Genomic DNA, 19,257 nt, shown 5'->3' on the forward strand with positions numbered 1-19,257 from the left:
CGTTCAGCGCCCAGAAGCTGCCCATTTTGGGCGTTCAGCGCCAGAACCATGCTCTGTTCTGGCATTGAACGCCAGACAGATGCTCTTCCAGGGTGTGATTTTTCTTCTGCTGTTTTTGATTCTGTTTTCAATTTTTATATTTATTTTGTGACTCCACATGATCATGAACCTACAAAGACATATAACTAAGGAAAATATAGTTAGATAAATAAAAATTGGGTTGCCTCCCAACAAGCGCTTCTTTAGTGTCAATAGCTTGACAGTGGGCTCCCATGGAGCCTCACAGATGTGCAGAGCTTTGTTGAGACTCTCCAACACCAAACTTAGAGTTTGGATATGGGAGTTCAACACCAAACTTAGAGTTTGGTTGTGGCCTCCCAACACCAAACTTAGAGTTTGACTGTGGGGGCTCTAGTTGACTCTGCTTTGAGAGAAGCTTTTTCTGCTTCCTCTCCATGGTTGCAGAGGGAGATTCTTGAGTTTTAAACACAAGGGAGTCCTCATTCCATTGAAGGACTATTTCACCTCTGTCAACATCAATCACAGCTCTTGCTGTGGCCAGGAAAGGTCTTCCTAGGATGATGGATTCATCCTCTTCCTTTCCAGTATCCAGGACTATGAAATCAGTAGGGATGTAAAGGCCTTCAACCTTTACTAACACGTCCTCTACTTGTCCATAAGCCTGTTTTCTTGAACTGTCTGCCATCTCTAATGAGATTTTAGCAGCTTGCACCCCATAGATTCCCAGTTTCTCTATTACAGAGAGGGGCATGAGGTTTATTCCTGAACCAAGGTCACACAGAGCCTTAAATATAATGGTGCCTATGGTGCAGGGTATTATGATCTTTCCAGGATCCAGTCTCTTCTGAGGCAATGTCAGTTGATCCAGATCACTTAGTTCATTGATGAACAAGGGAGGTTCAACTTCCCAAGTATCAATGTCAAATAATTTGGCATTCAGCTTCATGATTTCACCAAGAAACTTGGCAGTTTGCTCTTCAGTAACATCCTCATTCTCTTCAGAAGAGGAATACTCATCAGAGCTCATGAAGGGCATAAGGAAGTTCAATGGAATCTCTATGGTCTCTAGATGAGCCTCAGATTCCTTTGGTTCCTCAGAGGGAAGCTCCTTATTGGTCACTGGACGTCCCAGGAGGTCTTCCTCCTTGGGATTCACGTCCTCCTCTCCCTCATTGGGTTCGGCCATTTTGCTTATGTCAATGGCCTTGCACTCTCCTTTTAGATTCTCTTCTGTATTGCTTGGGAGAGTACTGGGAGGGATTTCAGTGATCCTTTTACTCAGCTGGCCCACTTGTGCTTCCAAATTTCTAATGGAAGACCTTGTTTCATTCATGAAACTTACAGTGGCCTTAGATAGATCAGAGACTAAGTTTGCTAAATTAGAAGTATTTTGTTCAGAGTTCTCTGTCTGTTGCTGAGTGGATGATGGAAAAGGCTTGCTATTGCTAAACCTGTTTCTTCCACCATTATTAAAGCCTTGTTGGGGCTTTTGATCCTTCCATGAGAAATTTGGATGATTTCTCCATGTTGAGTTATAGGTGTTTCCATAAGGTTCACCTAAGTAATTTACCTCTGCTATTGCAGGGTTCTCAGGATCATAAGCTTCTTCTTCAGAAGATGCCTCTTGAGTACTGTTGGATGCAGCTTGCATTCCATGCAGACTCTGAGAGATCATATTGACTTGCTGAGTCAATATTTTATTCTGAGCCAATATGGCATTCAGAGTATCAACTTCAAGAACTCCCTTCTTCATAGGCGTCCCATTACTCACAGGATTCCTTTCAGAAGTGTACATGAACTGGTTATTAACAACCATGTCAATGAGTTCTTGAGCTTCTGCAGGCGTTTTCTTTAGGTGAATGGATCCACCTGCAGAAGTGTCCAGTGACATCTTTGATAGCTCAGATAAACCATCATAGAATATATCCAGGATGGTCCATTCTGAAAGCATGTCAGAAGGGCACTTTTTGGTCAACTGTTTGTATCTTTCCCAAGCTTCATAGAGGGATTCACCTTCTTTCTGTTTGAAGGTTTGAACATCAGCTCTAAGCTTGCTCAGCTTTTGAGGAGGAAAGTACTTGGCTAAGAAAGCCGTGACCAGCTTATCCCAAGAGTTCAGGCTATCTTTAGGTTGAGAGTCCAACCATAATCTAGCTCTGTCTTTTACAGCAAAAGGGAAAAGCATGAGCCTGTAGACTTCAGGATCTACTCCATTAGTCTTAACAGTATCACATATATGCAAGAATTCAGTTAAGAACTGAAAAGGATCTTCAGATGGAAGTCCATGAAACTTGCAGTTCTGCTGCATCAGAGAAACTAATTGAGGTTTCAGCTCAAAGTTGTTTGTTCCAATGGCAGGAATGGAGATGCTTCTTCCATGTAAATTGGAATTAGGTGCAGTAAAGTCACCAAGCATCTTCCTTACATTATTATTATTTTCGGCTGCCATCTCCTCTTCCTGTTCGAAAATTTCTGAAAGGTTTTCTCTGGATTGTTGTAATTTAGCTTCTCTTAATTTTCTCTTCAGAGTCCTTTCAGGTTCTGGATCTGCTTCCACAAGAATGTTCTTGTCCTTGCTCCTGCTCATATGACAAAGAAGAAGGCACAGAAAAATAATAATAATAATAGAGATCCTTTATACCACAGTATAGGGATCCCTGTGTAAGTAGAAGAAGAGGGGGAGACAAAGAATGTAATGTAATGGGAGAAACACAACTGTGAGGATGGCAGAGATGTGAGATGAGATGTTAGGATATGAATGAATAAATAGAATAAGATGGGGGAGGGATAATTTTCGAAAATTATTTTGAAAAAGAGTTAGTGATTTTCGAAAAATGGTTTTTGAAAATTGTTAGTATTTTTTCAAAAAATTTTTAAAATTAAAAATAAAAATAAGAATAATTAGTTAATTAAAATGAAATTTTTGAAAAAGAGGGAAGATATTTTTGAAAATTAGAGAGAGAGAGTTAGTTAGGTAGTTTTGAAAAAGTAAAGAAACAAACAAAAAGTTAGTTAGTTAGTTGAAACAAATTTTGAAAAGATAGGAAGTTAGGAGGTTAGGAAAGATATTTTGAAAAGATATTTTTGAAAAAGATAAGATGAGAAGATATTTTTGAAAAGATATGATAGAAATTAGTTTTTGAAAAAAAGATTTGATTTTTAAAATCACAATTAATGACTTGATTCACAAGAAATCACAAGATATGATTCTAGAACTCAAAGTTTGAATCTTTCTTAACAAGCAAGTAACAAACATCAAATTTTTGAATCAAAACATTAATTGATTATGTTTTTTTCGAAAATTTGGTATAAAAATAAGAAAAAGATTTTTGAAAAATATTTTTGGAATTTTCGAAAATAACTAAGACTTTTGAAAAAGATTTGATTTTTGAAAAAGATTTTGAAAAAGATAAGATTTTCAAATTGAAAATTTGATTTGACTTATAAGAAACAACTTGATTTTTAAAAATTTTTGAAAAAGTCAACTCAATTTTCGAATTTGATGAGAGAAAAAGGGAAAGATATTTTTTTGATTTTTGAAATTTTTATGAAAAACATGAAAATTATGCAATGCATGAAATTTTTAGATCAAAACAATGAATGCATGCAATAATGCTATGAATGTCAAGATGAACACCAAGAACATTATGAAGATCATGATGAACATCAGGAACACATTTTTGAAAAAAATTTTTATGCAAAGAAAACATGTAAGACACCAAACTTAGAAATCTTTCATGTTTAGACTCTAACAAACGAAAAATGCACATGTAAAACAAGAAAAGACACAAAACATGAAAACATCAAGATCAAACAAGAAGACTTACCAAGAACAACTTGAAGATCATGAAGAACACTATGAATGCATGATATTTTCGAAAAATGCAAGATGCACATGCAATTGACACCAAACTTATGATATGACTCAAGACTCAAACAAGAAACAGAAAAATATTTTTGATTTTTATGATTTTCTAATTTTTTTGTAATTTTTTTCGAAAATTAATTGAAAAAGAAAAAATAAGGATTCCAAAATTTTTAACATGAATTCCAGGAATCTTGCATTCTTAGTCTAAAGCTTCAGTCGAGGAATTAGACATGGCTCACTAGCCAGCCAAGCTTTCAATGAAAGCTCCAGTCCAAAACACTAGACATGGCCAATGGCCAGCCAAGCTTCAGCATTTAACACTAGAGTATATTGCTCTTGATAACAAATTGCTGCCTCAGTCCTAATAAATTTAGACATGGCTTCATGAAACACTAGAATTCATTCTTAAAAATTCTGAATCAAAATATATTTTTGAAAACATTTTTATTTTTTTTTTCGAAAACAGATGAGAAAATTTTAGAAATATTTTTGAAAAATTTTTGAAAATAAAATAAAAAGAAAATTACCTAATCTGAGCAACAAGATGAACCGTCAGTTGTCCAAACTCGAACAATTCCCGGCAATGTCGCCAAAAACTTGGTGTTGTTGCCGGATCAAACTTGGCACTTATGTTACCGGACCAAAAGCTTGCCGAAAACTCGACCAATCCCCGGCAACGGCGCCAAAAACTTAGTGCACGAAATTGTGATGTCCAGGCTCAAACTATTCCTATCACGTGAGCAACTTGGTACGCGTAATCGTGATTACATATTCATAATTTGTCACAACTTCGATACAACTAACCAGCAAGTGCATTGGGTCGTCCAAGTAATACCTTACGTGAGTAAGGGTCGAATCCCACGGAGATTGTTGGTATGAAGCAAGCTATGGTCACCTTGCAAATCTCAGTCAGGCGGATATAAAGTGATAATGGTGTTTTCGAATATTATATAATAAAATAGGGATAGAGATACTTATGTAATTCATTGGTAGGAATTTCAGATAAGCGAATGGAGATGCTTTCGTTCCTCTGAACCTCTGCTTTCCTGCTATCTTCATCCAGTCAGTCTTACTCCTTTCCATGGCTGGCTTTATGTGATACATCATCACTGTCAATGGCTACTTTCGGTCATCTCTCGGGAAAATGATCCAATGCGCTGTCACGGCACGGCTAATCGTCTGGAGGCATCACCCTTGCCAATGGCTTCATCTTATCGTCTCAGTGAATAATATGCTCACGCACCCTGTTATGGCACGGCTATTCATCTGTCGGTTCTCGATCATACTGGAATAGGATTTACTATCCTTTTGCGTCTGTCACTAACGCCCTGCAATCGCGAGTTTGGAGCTCGTCACAGTCATTCATTCATCAAATCCTACTCGGAATACCACAGACAAGGTTTAGACTTTCCGGATTCTCTTGAATGCCGCCATCATTCTAGCTTACGCCACGAAGATTCTGGTTAAGAGATCTAAGAGATATTCATTCTAGCTTATTTCATATAGAACGGAAGTGTTTGTCAGGCACGTGTTCATAGGGGAGATGGTGATGAGCGTCACACATAATCATCACCTTCATCACGTTCTTGGGTGCGAATGGATATCTTAGAAGCGAAATAAGATGAATTGAATAGAAAACAGTAGTACTTGCATTAATCTTTGAGGAACAGCAGAGCTCCACACCTTAATCTATGGAGTGTAGAAACTCTACCGTTGAAAATACATAAGTGAAAGTCCAGGCATGGCCGAGATGGCCAGCCCCCAAAGTCTAAGAACAATGCATTCAAAGATGATCCTAAGATCCTAAGATGATCAAAAGATGCCTAATACAATAGTAAAAGGTCCTATTTATAATAAACTAGCTACTAGAGTTTACATGAGTAAGTAATTGATGTATAAATCCACTTCCTGGGCCCACTTGGTGTGTGTTTGGGCTGAGCCTGAGTGTTGCACGTGTAGAGGTCCTTCCTGGAGTTGAACGCCAGCTTTTGTGCCAGTTTGGGCGTTCAACTCTGGTTTTGGCTCCTTTTCTGGCGCTGGACGCCAGATTTGGGTAGAAAGCTAGCGTTGAACGCCAGTTTACGTCGTCTATTCTTGGCCAAAGTATGAACTATTATATATTTCTGGAAAGCCCTGGATGTCTACTTTCCAACGCAATTGGAAGCACGCTATTTCGAGTTTTGTAGCTCCAGAAAATCCACTTTGAGTGCAGGGAGGTCAGAATCCAACAGCATCAGCAGTCCTTCTTCAACCTCTGAATCAGATTTTTGCTCAAGTCCCTAAATTTCAGCCAGAAAATACCTGAAATCACAGAAAAACACACAAACTCATAATAAAGTCCAGAAATGTGAATTTAACATAAAAACTGATGAAAACATCCCTAAAAGTAACTAGATCCTACTAAAAACATACTAAAAACAATGCCAAAAAGCGTATAATTTATCCGCTCATCAATAGCCAAACCCTAGATAATGTTAAAGCACTTTTACAATTGAGATGGGTAAAAATATTTTTCAAACTTGTAAGAAAATTAACAATTCAAGCAGAGATATATGGAGATGAGCTATTGAACCCTCACTGGATTTTGTGTTTACTCTCTAGTCACTCAGTGTTTATTGGGTTAATCACTCTATTCCTCTTTTTATCCTTACTTTCTATAACTTTGTTCTTCATCTAATCAATCAACAATTATAGAATACAGACATACAAAAATCATGAGGTCTTTTTCAAGGTTGTAATGGGGCCAAGGTAAAGGTAAGGGTATATGTATAAGACTAAGTGAGCTAATAAGTGAATCCTTGATTAATCTAAGATCTCACCTAACATACATATTTTGTAATTCAAATCTTCTTAACCTATTTGCCCAGATTTTCTCACTTTGTATTGCAAGCTCATGCATTAACTTTAATTTTATTCCATGTGCATTGATTCTTTTCATTTTGCAATTGGAGAATTTTTGTATCCCCTTAATTAAATACTGAAAAAAATATATATATATATATATATATTTATATATTTATATATTTATTTTTAATGCACATAGTAATTCAATTGTTTTGATTTCACATGAGCATGCTTCCCAAATTTTTTATTTTGAAACATCTTTATTCTTTTTAACTTTCTACCTTTGTTTCTATCATCCATGTTCCCATAAAGTTTCCCACACTTAAACAATACACAATTTTTATCTTAAGCTAACCAAGGATTCAACTTGGGATTTTTATCTTGTTTTTCTGCTTAAGGCTAGTAATGTGGTTTATAGAACAAGAGGGGTTTAAAAGCTCAAGGAGGCTAACAAGGGTGATGTAAAAGGTTGGCTAATTTAGGATAAGTGAGCAAATTTTTCAAGCAATGGCCTCAATCATATCTTAGTATGTATCTATATTCTATATTGGACATATAGATTAAAACAAATCAAACAACATCAGAATAAAAAGAAGGGCGAAACACACAGGAATAAAAATTATGATTTGAATATAACCATACAATTAAGCTCAAAACTCACAGGCTGTGTGTTCTCTAGCTCAAAAATCATATATCAGTTATATATGTCATGCAAGTAGAAATTAAGAGTTCCCATTATTCTCAATGTAAAATTTTTTGGGTGGCTTTAAAGTTTTAGTGTTCCTCCTTGATGAAATGTTGTTAACTAACTAACATGTTATGTTCTATATACAAGGTGTGTGGATTATTTTTTATTATGTTAAAGTCTCTAGTTTACTTCCTTTTTATTTTCAATTTAAACCAAACTATCATATGCTAAAAGAGTAAACTATACTAATTAATCCACATATTCTATAACTAATAAGTTTAGAATTGCAAACTAAACTAAGTGGCTAAAATATGAACTAAAGTGCAAAATGCAGAAAATAGAGTAAAAACACATGAAAAGAACAATGTATAAGTACTGAAAGATAAAAATAAAAATAAAGATAAAAATACAGAAAATAACCAAAATAAAATAAAAGAGTCTGTAGTGGTTCACCAAAAAAATACGCCAGAGATGGCGACCTCCCCACACTTAAAATAAAGCATCGTCCTCGATGCTCACTCAAGCTGGGTGTGAAGGAGTGTCATCACTGGAAGGATGGGCTGCTGGAGTCTCTGTGGGGGCCTGAGGATCTGCAGACTGGATGAGCGTATGAGGATCTGTCTGCTGTAGAGGAGGCTCTGATTGGATGGGAATCTCTGGATCTGCGGCCTGGATCTGGTGTGGTACCTCCTGCTGTGGCACAGCCTGCTCTGGTCCTGCCTGTGCAGCTTGGGTAGGTGTCTCCTCCTCGTGATCGTCCTCCTCCACCTCAGATGTATCATAAGGGGTGTCAGGCTCGGAGGGGATGTCGCTGCCAGATCAGATCATCAATTTAACGTGCTCATAGCGTCGCTTGATGCGACGCTCCATACGATCCAAGCGGGCAAAGAGTCGATGCACCAAATGGTAGATAGGCTCAGGAGCAGCTGTGGGTGTAGTGAGTGGGGCTGGTGCAGCAGTGGAAGAAGAAGGGGGCAGCTGAAGGTGTGGCTGTCTCATCAGAAGCAGTAAGGAATGGAGGTCTATAGCCTAAAGCCAGAAAGTTCCTACTGTGAGTAATGATCTTCTTGCAGTCCGCAGCAGGTGGCTTCTCATCAGCATCCTCCCAAGGCACGTCAACTCGACGGCCTAGTTGGGTGACCAGGTAAGGGAAAAGGAGGGTGCCTCTGACATGAACCCTAGCCATATAGTGCCGGATGAAACGAGGCAGATACAGGTCCTTACCCTCCAGCACTCACCATAGAAGCGTGATCATAGTGGCAGGCAGCTCTGTCTCATGAGTGCTCGGCATAATAAAGTTACTCAGGATCTGGTGCCAGAGCCGAGCCTCATCATTCAAGTATATCCGCTTGATTCCTTTAGGCATGGTGGTGTTCTTACCAATGACCCATGGGACAGTAGGGTCAAGAGCTATCCTCTCCTTGACAGCATCCTAGTCAAATCGCATAAAGCGCATGTCCTCTTCAGCCTTTTGGTAACCGTCTGGCTGATCGGACTTAGGCTGAAGGCGCAGAATATCCTCAATGGCTTCCTCAGTTACTAATATCTGTTTCCCTCTGAGGTGCACTGCATCTAGGGAAGTCTTGAAATAGTTGCAGTAAAACTCTCTTACCCAAGAAGCATTGACCTCAGTCAAATTTCTCTCCAAGAAAAACTAGCCTCTTTGTTTGATCTGATCGAAGGTGTACTATTGTAGTTCTTCTAGAATTTTCAAAGTCCTCTCTAGGTACAGATTTCTGGAGGTGGCAAACACGGGATACTTCAGCTCACAATATCAGTTTGCAAACTTAATGGGATCATTGGCAGGGAGGAGCTGGTCAGCCTTCTCCTGTGGGGTAAAGTGCTTTTCTCGCCAGGAGTCATCATGCATGATGTCCAGGATAGACATAGAGGATTCACCTCTTTCCGTTTGCCAGTTGTTGCCTTTCCTTTTCCCTTTCTTTGAGGGTCAGACATCCTGAAAAATAGAAATCTAGGATATAATAAAAGCAGGAAAATAAGTAGGCAAATAACAAGATAAGCACATAGTGGCAAAGGAGCAGTAGAATAATTAAATGAGTTGAATAATTGTGCATTTTGGAGTGTTTTGGAGTTAAAAAGCTGAGATGAGAAATTACAATCCAAAATATATTATAAGTAAAATACTTGTTAATTAGGAGCAACAATAATCATGCCATGAGTCAAAAAGTTGAAAGAGTTAGTCAGAAAGCAGAGGGGGAAGTTAGAAAGTTAAAAGTGGGTGAAACTGAAAAAGAGGTTAGAAAGCGAAAAATAGTGAGTTAGTAAAAAGAAAGTCAGAGTAAGTGGCATGATGATTGGTTTCTAAGTAACAAGAATTTCACAATTTGAAGCAACAGAGAACTCATATTCAAGCAAGGAAATCAAGTTGTTGTTGATTCATATAGATATAGAAATAGCGAAAAGTGAAATCTAATCATCAATAATGTGATTTATTAACCGGGAAAACAGAGGAATAAGAATGCTGGCCCGTGCATTCATGAATTGGTTTGGTAAAAGCTGAGGAGTGCCAAATTCAAATTGCCAAAACCAAAACATAAATGAATATCAAAATAATTTACAGAAAATTGGGCAGCATTCAGGCTAAAATTGGGCGTTCCTGGGTAATAAACAGCAAGCAGAATAGTTCATATAACTTAAAACAAATCTGCAAATAGACATAAATAATATGAATATGAAAGAGCAGTCGCAATAGCAGCATGAACAGTAAGAACATCATATGAACAATACTAACATCACCGCAACAGCAGAATTGCGAAAATTATAAAACAAGTAGCAAGAACAGCGCAATGAATCAGGCCTAAATCGACTAACCACATCCTAGCTACCTAACCACCTAGAATCCACTACAACATACATCTCTAACTATCCTAAATTTAAACATAAACGGAAAAAAATATGCAACTAACTATGAATGAAAGAAAGGTGGCATTCGGCGGAACCTGGTAGGCATATGAACTAAGCTAGGGAATTGAGAGATGGCAGGGGTGTGGTTGCGGTGGTGTTGCGAAGGGCACGGTGGCGCGATGGCAGAACAGGGTGGTTGGCGCAGCGGTTGGTGGCTGTTTAGTGGCAGGGGGGTTCCGGGTGGGGGTAATGGTGGAGAGGGGGTTCAGGAGGGGGAAAGGAAGGGTGTGAGGGTGATAGTGGTGGGAGGCGCGGCGGTGACGGCGTGGTAGTGGTGGTGGTCGCGGAGGGGGCAGCGGTGGTGGAGGAAAGAAGAGAAGGGAAAGAGAAGAAAGAGAGGGAAGGAAGAAGGGGGGTGGCGTCGCGGTCGTGGCTGGGTGGTCGAGGGTGGTGATGTGTGGAAAACGATCCAACACAAAACTCACCGGCAAGTGTACCGGGTCGCATCAAGTAATAATAACTCACGTGAGTGAGGTCGATCCCACAAGGATTGAAGGATTGAGCAATTTTAGTTTAGTGGTTGATTTAGTCAAGCAAACAGAAGTTGATTTGAGTGAATTTGTGTTCAAGAAGAATTAAATTGCATAGAATGTAAAAGGGAATGGGTAATTTGCAGGAAATTAAAGAGAATAGAAAATAAAAGTGCTGAATCTCAAAGAACAAGAAATTAAATGGCAGAAACTTAGAATGCAAGAAATGTAAATTGCAAAATCTTAAAGTTCAAGAAATGTAAATGGCTTGAATTGTAAATGGGTCAGGGATGTGGGATTGTAAGAATTAAACAAAAGAACAGTAAATCTCAACACATAGAAGAATAGAATATGACTTGAATTGAACTGGATCTAAAATGGAAACGTAAAAGAATTTGAAAAGCATTCAACAGAGAAAATAAAATGATGACTCCAGATCTCAGGACCCAAGAGACTAGATAACCAAGCCTAGATCTCAATGCCTTCCTAGATCCAAATTGAGAATTCAATTGCAAGAAAAGTAAAGATCCAGCAGTAGAAGAAAAGAAGTGAAATCATAAATTCTCAATGATGCAGTAAATCAAAACAGAGAGATCTCAAGGTGAGATTGAAACAGAATTCCTTTAATTCTCAACACTCAAGACTCAGACAAAGTGTGTAGAAAAGAAAACAAAAACAACCCAGAGGAAGAGAATTCAATTCTCCTTCCCAGGAACTCTCAAATTCTAAAAGCAACTACTAAAGTGAGCTGTCTACTGCAAGTATTAAAAATTCTAAAAAGGAAGCTCTCTAAAACTTCAAATCCTAAGCTATTTATAAACTTTCTTCAAATGATCATTAAGCCTTGAATTGGGCCTTTAGCCTTGATGGAATTGGGTTGATAGTAGCCTCCGTTGATTGCTCTTGGTGTTGGGAAGAAATCCATTAGTGAACTGGGCCATGAACCATTCACGTTTGAGTCAACGTTTGAGGCAAACGTTGACTCAAATGTCCCTTGTGTGACATTATGCAGCCCGGCCAAGTTGCTGTCTTCCACGTTTGAGCCAACGTTTGAGGTCAAACGTGAGCTCAAACGTGGTTCCCCCATGCTACTCCTTTGGCCAACGTTTGGCCCAACGTTTGAGGCAAACGTTGGCACAAACGTGGCTCACTCAATGCATCAAACAGAGGTGCTCTTCTTTGCTTTTATGACGCCAACGTTTGACCTCACGTTTGAGGCAAACGTTGGCTTGCTCCAGGGGTGCTTCTCCTTGCTAATATGTGGCCAACGTTTGACCTCACGTTTGAGGCAAACGTTGGCTCAAACGTTGCCATGCCCAGGAGTGCTCTTTCTCTTCTCTTTGGCGCCAACGTTTGACCTCACGTTTGAGGCAAACGTTGGCACAAACGTTGCCTTCCCTTGCTCCTTCTTCAGCCAACGTTTGCCTCAACATTTGAGGCAAACGTTCGCGCAAACGTTGGCTCATCTCCAGGGTGTTCTTCATCTGCTTCTCACGTTTGAGTTAACGTTTGAGGCAAACGTTAGCTCAAACGTGAATCCCTCTTTTCAAGCCCATTCTTGAAACCTTCTTCCAAGCTTTCTTTCACCTATCATCAACCAACAATTGCATCAAAGCTATGCTTTAATCATGAGAGTTATTCTTTTTCTTGTCATATAAGCAATTATGGCATAAAACTCATGAAAATGTATCAATTCATCCATAGTTGATTGAATCTAAGGAAACATGAAATTCCACCCAATTGGCTTACTTGTGGCCCAAGAAAGTGCATAAAACTAAATGAAAACAAAGGAAAAAGACTAGTGAAACTAGGCTAAGATGACTTGTCATCACAACACCAAACTTAAAACTTTCTTGTCCCCAAGCAAGAAAAGAATTATGCTCAAAGGTCCTTTCAATTAGAATGGATTTGAAGAATTACATGTACTATCCTGTGAGTGAAGTGATTAAGTGACAGTGGGGTGAACTCTAAATTATGTGCTCATGCAAGGGCTTCAGTGCTTACTAGTCCCTACATCTTGGGAATCTTTGGTCTTAGAACTTTCATCCAAATAATATCATGGAGATCTCTCTATAGGTAATCACCTTGAAGCAGCTTATCGTTTCTGAGCTTTGGCCTTGACTCTAAGTGTCATGTCTCAAAGCGGCTCTTTAGATAAGCTTTCAATCAATACTCCTAAACCAGTTGGTTTTAAGGTATTAGGTGTTGAAGCACCCCTTAGGATTTACTTGCTCAAGCCTCTCTCTTTGACACAGTTCGACCACAAGCATTTACTAGGATAACAACTCTTTGAGTTCTTGTTTCTTTCTTCTTTTCTGCCTAGTAATTGATGCTCAGAGCCTTGGGCCATGTTCTTTTTGTTTTTGTATTTTCTTTATTTTCTTTTGTTTTGTTTGCTACTTGTTGGATCAATAAATGTTTGAGAATCTCCACAACACTTCTTTGAACTCTATGTCCCGCCTATGAGCTCCTATGCAAGTTTTCATAAGCATGCAACCTCAATACATAATCATACAACTAGAACCACCACTTTTCCTAATCCTTTGCTTGCCTCAAAATTGTTTAATTCCTCGATCCTTCTTTTCAAAGAAATTTCATGTGATGCATTTTTGAAATATTGAGTGCAAACAAGTTTGGAGAGTATAGTGTTGTAAATGATCAAGCATCTTGATTATTGAATTGCAGAAAAACTATACTAGACAGAAGGACAGATAGGGGTATAATATCACTTTCAATCACAGCAATATCTGATAATGAACAATACAACCTTTTGGAGTTTACTTGATGTCCTCTTCCTCATCATCATTGCTGGTCTTCACATTCCTCTTTCTCCTCTTTGATTGATGATGCTAAATCTTCCAAAAGTTTGTATGGTGCTCTGCAATGATATTGAAAGTTGCTTGTTCCCCAAGCACTTGAAAAATGGTTAGCATGCATAATTTATTTGTGGGCCTTTGAACTTACTTTGGTGTGGGAACACCAAACTTAGTACCTTGCCAATGGTTCTCATGCATTAGATTAACCATGTGTGAAACTCTTTTTCTTTTTCAAAAGCAATAGAACTAAAAACTAGGAAACAGCAGAATAGTTAACTAGTTCGTCTAGATGCTTGAAGCTAGCATTATGTAGAAAGTGAGAATGTGTTTTATGATGGGATTTTGGTGGAACACCAAACTTAGAATCCTTCATTCTCCTTTATATTGTTTTGGTGTGTAACACCAAACTTAGCTTCTTGCAATATAGATGAAGTTAATCAACCTTTTTATTAAAATAGCTATGAAAAGAGAACTACCTCAGGTTGGGTTGCCTCCCAACAAGCGCTTCTTTATTGTCATTAGCTTGACATCCTCTATGCTTGCTCAGCTCAGATTCTGAGCTTCCTTCTCCTTGTCCCATTGTCCTCCTAAGTGAGGCTTTGCTCTGTGATGCTCATCCTGCATGAGTGATTCTTTTCCTTTAGCCCTCTTCTCACCCATTTCTGCGAGGTTCTTAGCCAGTTGTTGCATTTGCTTCTCAATTCTTATGACTGAGGCTTCCTGGTTCTTCATTGTTACCTCTTGGTGTTTCATCATTCTCTCTATTAAGGTCTCCAGATTGGTGATCCTCTGAGAGTCTTGTGAGATTGGTTGGTTGTGGGGTGTTGGGGGTTGGAAGGGTGGGTAGTGTGGTGGTATGTAGTGATTGTTGTTGGTATGGTAGTGTTTTTGCAGGATTGGGAAATTAGAGTTATTGTAGTTGAAGTCCCTTTGTTCCTGATGTTGAGAGTCCCTCATTCTTAGATAAGAATGTGGCTTCCATGGTGGAAATTGTGCATTCACTGTAGTAGAATGTAGAAAATTAATTTGTCTAGCTATTGACTCCAATTGTTGCTGAATTTGCTGGTGTAGCTGTTTGTTTTGATTCATGACTGCCTTCACTCCTTCAAGATTCATTACTTCCTTTTCTGAAATTGCATTCTGTGGTGTCTCGAATGAGTGTTGATTATTGGCTCTTTTGTCATTGAACTCTGCAGTTCCTTGGCCGGTTGCTGTTGCTTTGAGTAGGCCATCTGAGAGGTAATCCACCACTCTTCTTGTTTCTGAGGTTAATCCTTCATAGAACGCTTGGAAACCCACTTTGTCACTTGCTTTCTTGTATTTTTCCCATGCTTTGAATAATGGTTCTTCCTCTCCTTGTATGAATGAATGTATTCCCTCTTTCATCTTGATGTTTTGTTGGGATGAGGAGAATTTGGCTACAAACTTGGCAACCAAATCATCCCAACTAGTGATACTTCCTTGGGGAAAGGTTTCAAGCCATTGTGCCGCTTCATCCTTCAGTGAGAAAGGAAATAACAAGAGCTTATAGGTATCATGATTTACACTATCGAGATTGACAGCACCACAAGTCCTCAGAAAAATGGATATGTGCTGTTTAGGATCCTCCAATGGATTTCCACCATAGGAACAATTGTTCTTGATTAGTGTAATGAGTTGCGGCTTCATATTGTGGTGTTCTTCTTTCTCAGAAACTCCTTCTTCAATGATATCCTTCCCTCTGGCCTCTCTTCTTTCCTAGGACATACAAATCAACAAACGAAACACACAGTGGTACTCTTGAAAATTGAGTGTAGTCAGTTGAGACAAAACTTCAAACAGTTAGTGGGTTAGTCAAAAATTAAAGAAAAAGTGCTTGATCTAAACTACCACCTCACTTAATCATTGTCAATCTATTCAATCCCCGGCAACGGCGCCAAAAACATGATGTGTGGAAAACGATCCAACACAAAACTCACCGGCAAGTGTACCGGGTCGCATCAAGTAATAATAACTCACGTGAGTGAGGTCGATCCCACAAGGATTGAAGGATTGAGCAATTTTAGTTTAGTGATTGATTTAGTCAAACAAACAGAAGTTGATTTGAGTGAATTTGTGTTCAACAAGAATTAAATTGCATAGAATGTAAAAGGGAATGGGTAATTTGCAGGAAATTAAAGAGAACAAAAAATAAAAGTGCTGAATCTCAAAGAACAAGAAATTAAATGGCAGAAACTTAGAACGCAAGAAATGTAAATTGCAGAATCTTAAAGTGCAAGAAATGTAAATGGCTTGAATTGTAAATGGGTCAGGGATGTGGGATTGAAAGAATTAAACAAAAGAACAGTAAATCTCAACACATAGAAGAATAGAATATGACTTGAATTGAACTGGATCTAAAATGGAAATGTAAATGAATTTGAAAAGCATTCAACAGAGAAAATAAAATGATGACTCCAGATCTCAGGACCCAAGAGACTAGATAACCAAGCCTAGATCTCAATGCCTTCCTAGATCCAAATTGAGAATTCAATTGCAAGAAAAGTAAAGATCCAGCAGTAGAAGAAAAGAAGTGAAATCGTAAATTCTCAATGATGCAGTAAATCAAAACAGAGATATCTCAAGGTGAGATTGAAACAGAATTCCTTCAATTCTCAACACTCAAGACTCAGACAAAGTGTGTAGAAAAGAAAACAAAAACAACCCAGAGGAAGAGAATTCAATTCTGCTTCCCAGGAACTCTCAAATTCTAAAAGCAACTACTAAGGTGAGCTCTCTACTGCAAGTATTAAAAATTCTAAAAAGGAAGCTCTCTAAAACTTCAAATCCTAAGCTATTTATACACTTTCTTCAAATGATCATTAAGCCTTGAATTGGGCCTTTAGCCTTGATGGAATTGGGTTGATAGTAGCCTCCGTTGATTGCTCTTGGTGTTGGGAAGAAATCCATTAGTGAACCGGGCCATGAACCATTCACCTTTGAGTCAACGTTTGAGGCAAATGTTGACTCAAACGTCCCTTGTGTGACATTATGCAACTCGGCCAAGTTGCTGTCTTCCACGTTTGAGCCAACGTTTGACGTCAAACGTGAGCTCAAACGTGGTTCCCCCATGCTACTCCTTTGGCCAACGTTTGGCCCAACGTTTGAGGCAAACGTTGGCGCAAACGTGGCTCACTCAATGCATCAAACAGAGGTGCTCTTCTTTGCTTTTATCGCGCCAACGTTTGACCTCACGTTTGAGGCAAACGTTGGCGCAAACGTTGGTTTGCTCCAGGGGTGCTTCTCCTTGCTAATATGTGGCCAACGTTTGACCTCACGTTTGAGGCAAACGTTGGCTCAAACGTTGCCATGCCCAGGAGTGCTCTTTCTCTTCTCTTTGGCGCCAACGTTTGACCTCACGTTTGAGGAAAACATTGGTGCAAACGTTGCCTTCCCTTGCTCCTTCTTCAGCCAACGTTTGCCTCAACGTTTGAGGCAAACGTTGGCGCAAACGTTGGCTCTTCTCCAGGGTATTCTTCATCTGCTTATCACGTTTGAGTTAAAGTTTGAGGCAAACGTTAGCTCAAACGTGAATCCCTCTTTTCAAGCCCATTTTTGCAACCTTCTTCCAAGCTTTCTTCCACCTGTCATCAACCAACAATTGCATCAAAGCTATGCTCTAATCATGAGAGTTATTCTTTTTCTTGTCATATAAGCAATTATGGCATAAAACTCATGAAAATGCATCAATTCATCCATAGTTGATTGAATCTAAAGAAACATGATATTCCACCCAATTGGCTTACTTGTGGCCCAAGAAAGTGCATAAAACTAAACGAAAACAAAGGAAAAAGACTAGTGAAACTAGGCTAAGATGACTTGTCATCAGGTGGTGAGGCGGTTGGAGTTGGTTGGGGTGGTGGTGGTGGTTGTGGGTGGCGGGAGGGGGGGTAGGGCAGAGAGGGAGCAGTGGGGGGTTTGGGAGGGAGAATGGGGCGCGATGGGGTAGGGTTTTACGTCACTGGGGGTTAGTGAAATTGAATCCACGCGAACGCATGGGCCACGCGGTCGCGTGGTTAGGGTGGACGGGGGTTGACGCGATCGCGTGAGTGACGCGATCACATGGAATGGGTAAAAGGGTGAATGACGTGGTCGCGTGAGGCATGCGACCGCGTCGCTAGAAATTGTGCTAAACGCACAATTCTAGTGTCGTTTCAGCACAACTCTTTGTCTCCTTTAGGGTGTTTGTGCAATCCACGCGATGCGAACGCGTCGCTCATGCTTTCGCGTGGGATGGGTCTTATGTAAGTGACGCGTTCGTGTGATGGACGCGAACGCGTGGGCCGTTTTGTGCTAAACGCACGACAGCCACACGATTCCAGCCCAGATTTCTAGGTGTTCGATTTTTACGCCGATTTCCAGATCACGCGTTCGCATGATTGACGCGGATGCGTGGGGGGTAGTTTCGCAACTGATGCGAGCGCGTGAGCAACGCGGTCGCGTCGCACACACTACCTTTTTTTTATGCAATTATGCAGATATGCAGTATGCAATGTTAATGAATAATATTCAGGTTCAATGAAAAATAAAATAATATAAAAATAAACAACATGAAATAAGACTGAAAAAGAAACGACCATACTATGGTGGGTTGTCTCCCACCTTGCACTTTTAGTTAAAGTCCTTAAGTTGGACATTGGATGAGCTTCTTGTTATGGTGGCTTATACTTAAATTCGTCCAGAAATCTCCGCCAATGTTTGGAATGCTAACAGCCTCCGGGGTCCCAAACTATGCATGTGAAGCCTTTGAGTAGCATCAAACAGGTTCTCAGGCTCCCGGGGTGGCGAATGTCAGAATATTTTTCAGGATCCCAAATTTTGCTTTTAAATCCGCCTTCGTCTTGATCTATATTTTTCCATCTGGGCGGTTTAGAAATTAAATTCTCACCAAGATGACCAAAAGTTTTCTGAGATCCATTCGATTGAACATGATACCAATCCGTGCACTTCGAGTTGAAGCGTGGAACCTTATTGAACCTTGTGCACCAGCTCTGAGTACGAGCCATTTCCCTCTTACTCTTAAAGCCGCAGAGAGCTCTAAGCTGGCCATCTGTTTCAAGCAAACCATATTCAAGTGAAAAAATAAAGTTAAAGGTTAAGGATTGTACCCACTTGAAGCTTGTATTGGGTGGTAATGGCCTTGGGATAGGTGTTTCCAGTGATTCTGTAAGTTCTACTCCCTTGTAATCTTCTACGAATTCCTCCACTTCCTTGCAAACTTCTTCAAATGCAACCACGTCTTGATCAAAGTCTTCGACATCTTCCGCATCACTCAAGTCATAAGTTGGAGGTTGAGAAAAATCTACCTCGACATCATCTTCGTATTCACTTGGATAAGGTTCTTCAATCTCAGAGAATTCACTTACGGATTACAAGGGAGAACTTGACTTGAGACTATCATCATTAAGGAAACTTGCGTCTTGGGTTATTCCGTCTAGTTCTTCATAAAATACCTGCTTTGGGGGTCGTGCACTATCCTCTTTAGCATCAATCGTAACGTCCTTGACGGAATTTTTCACAACTCTGGATTCCCATGAAGGTTCAGCATCTCCTAAATCTTCGACCAGTACTTCTTCTTCTTGGATAATTTGAGCTTCCTCCAATTGT

The 19,257-nt window shown here is 39.5% G+C and overlaps 1 non-coding gene across 1 annotated transcript; it reads left to right on the top strand.

Annotated features, from left to right (window-relative positions):
- Positions 1-1,966: 1,966 nt before the first annotated feature.
- Positions 1,967-2,074, top strand: LOC148564239 (small nucleolar RNA R71). The gene has a single exon (XR_015885573.1). It is a non-coding gene; the product is annotated as a small nucleolar RNA R71 (small nucleolar RNA).
- Positions 2,075-19,257: the final 17,183 nt, after the last annotated feature.

Source organism: Arachis ipaensis, chromosome B5, assembly GCF_059453495.1.
Source record: "Arachis ipaensis isolate K30076 ecotype BB chromosome B5, ASM5945349v1, whole genome shotgun sequence".
Classification (NCBI taxonomy): domain Eukaryota; kingdom Viridiplantae; phylum Streptophyta; class Magnoliopsida; order Fabales; family Fabaceae; genus Arachis; species Arachis ipaensis.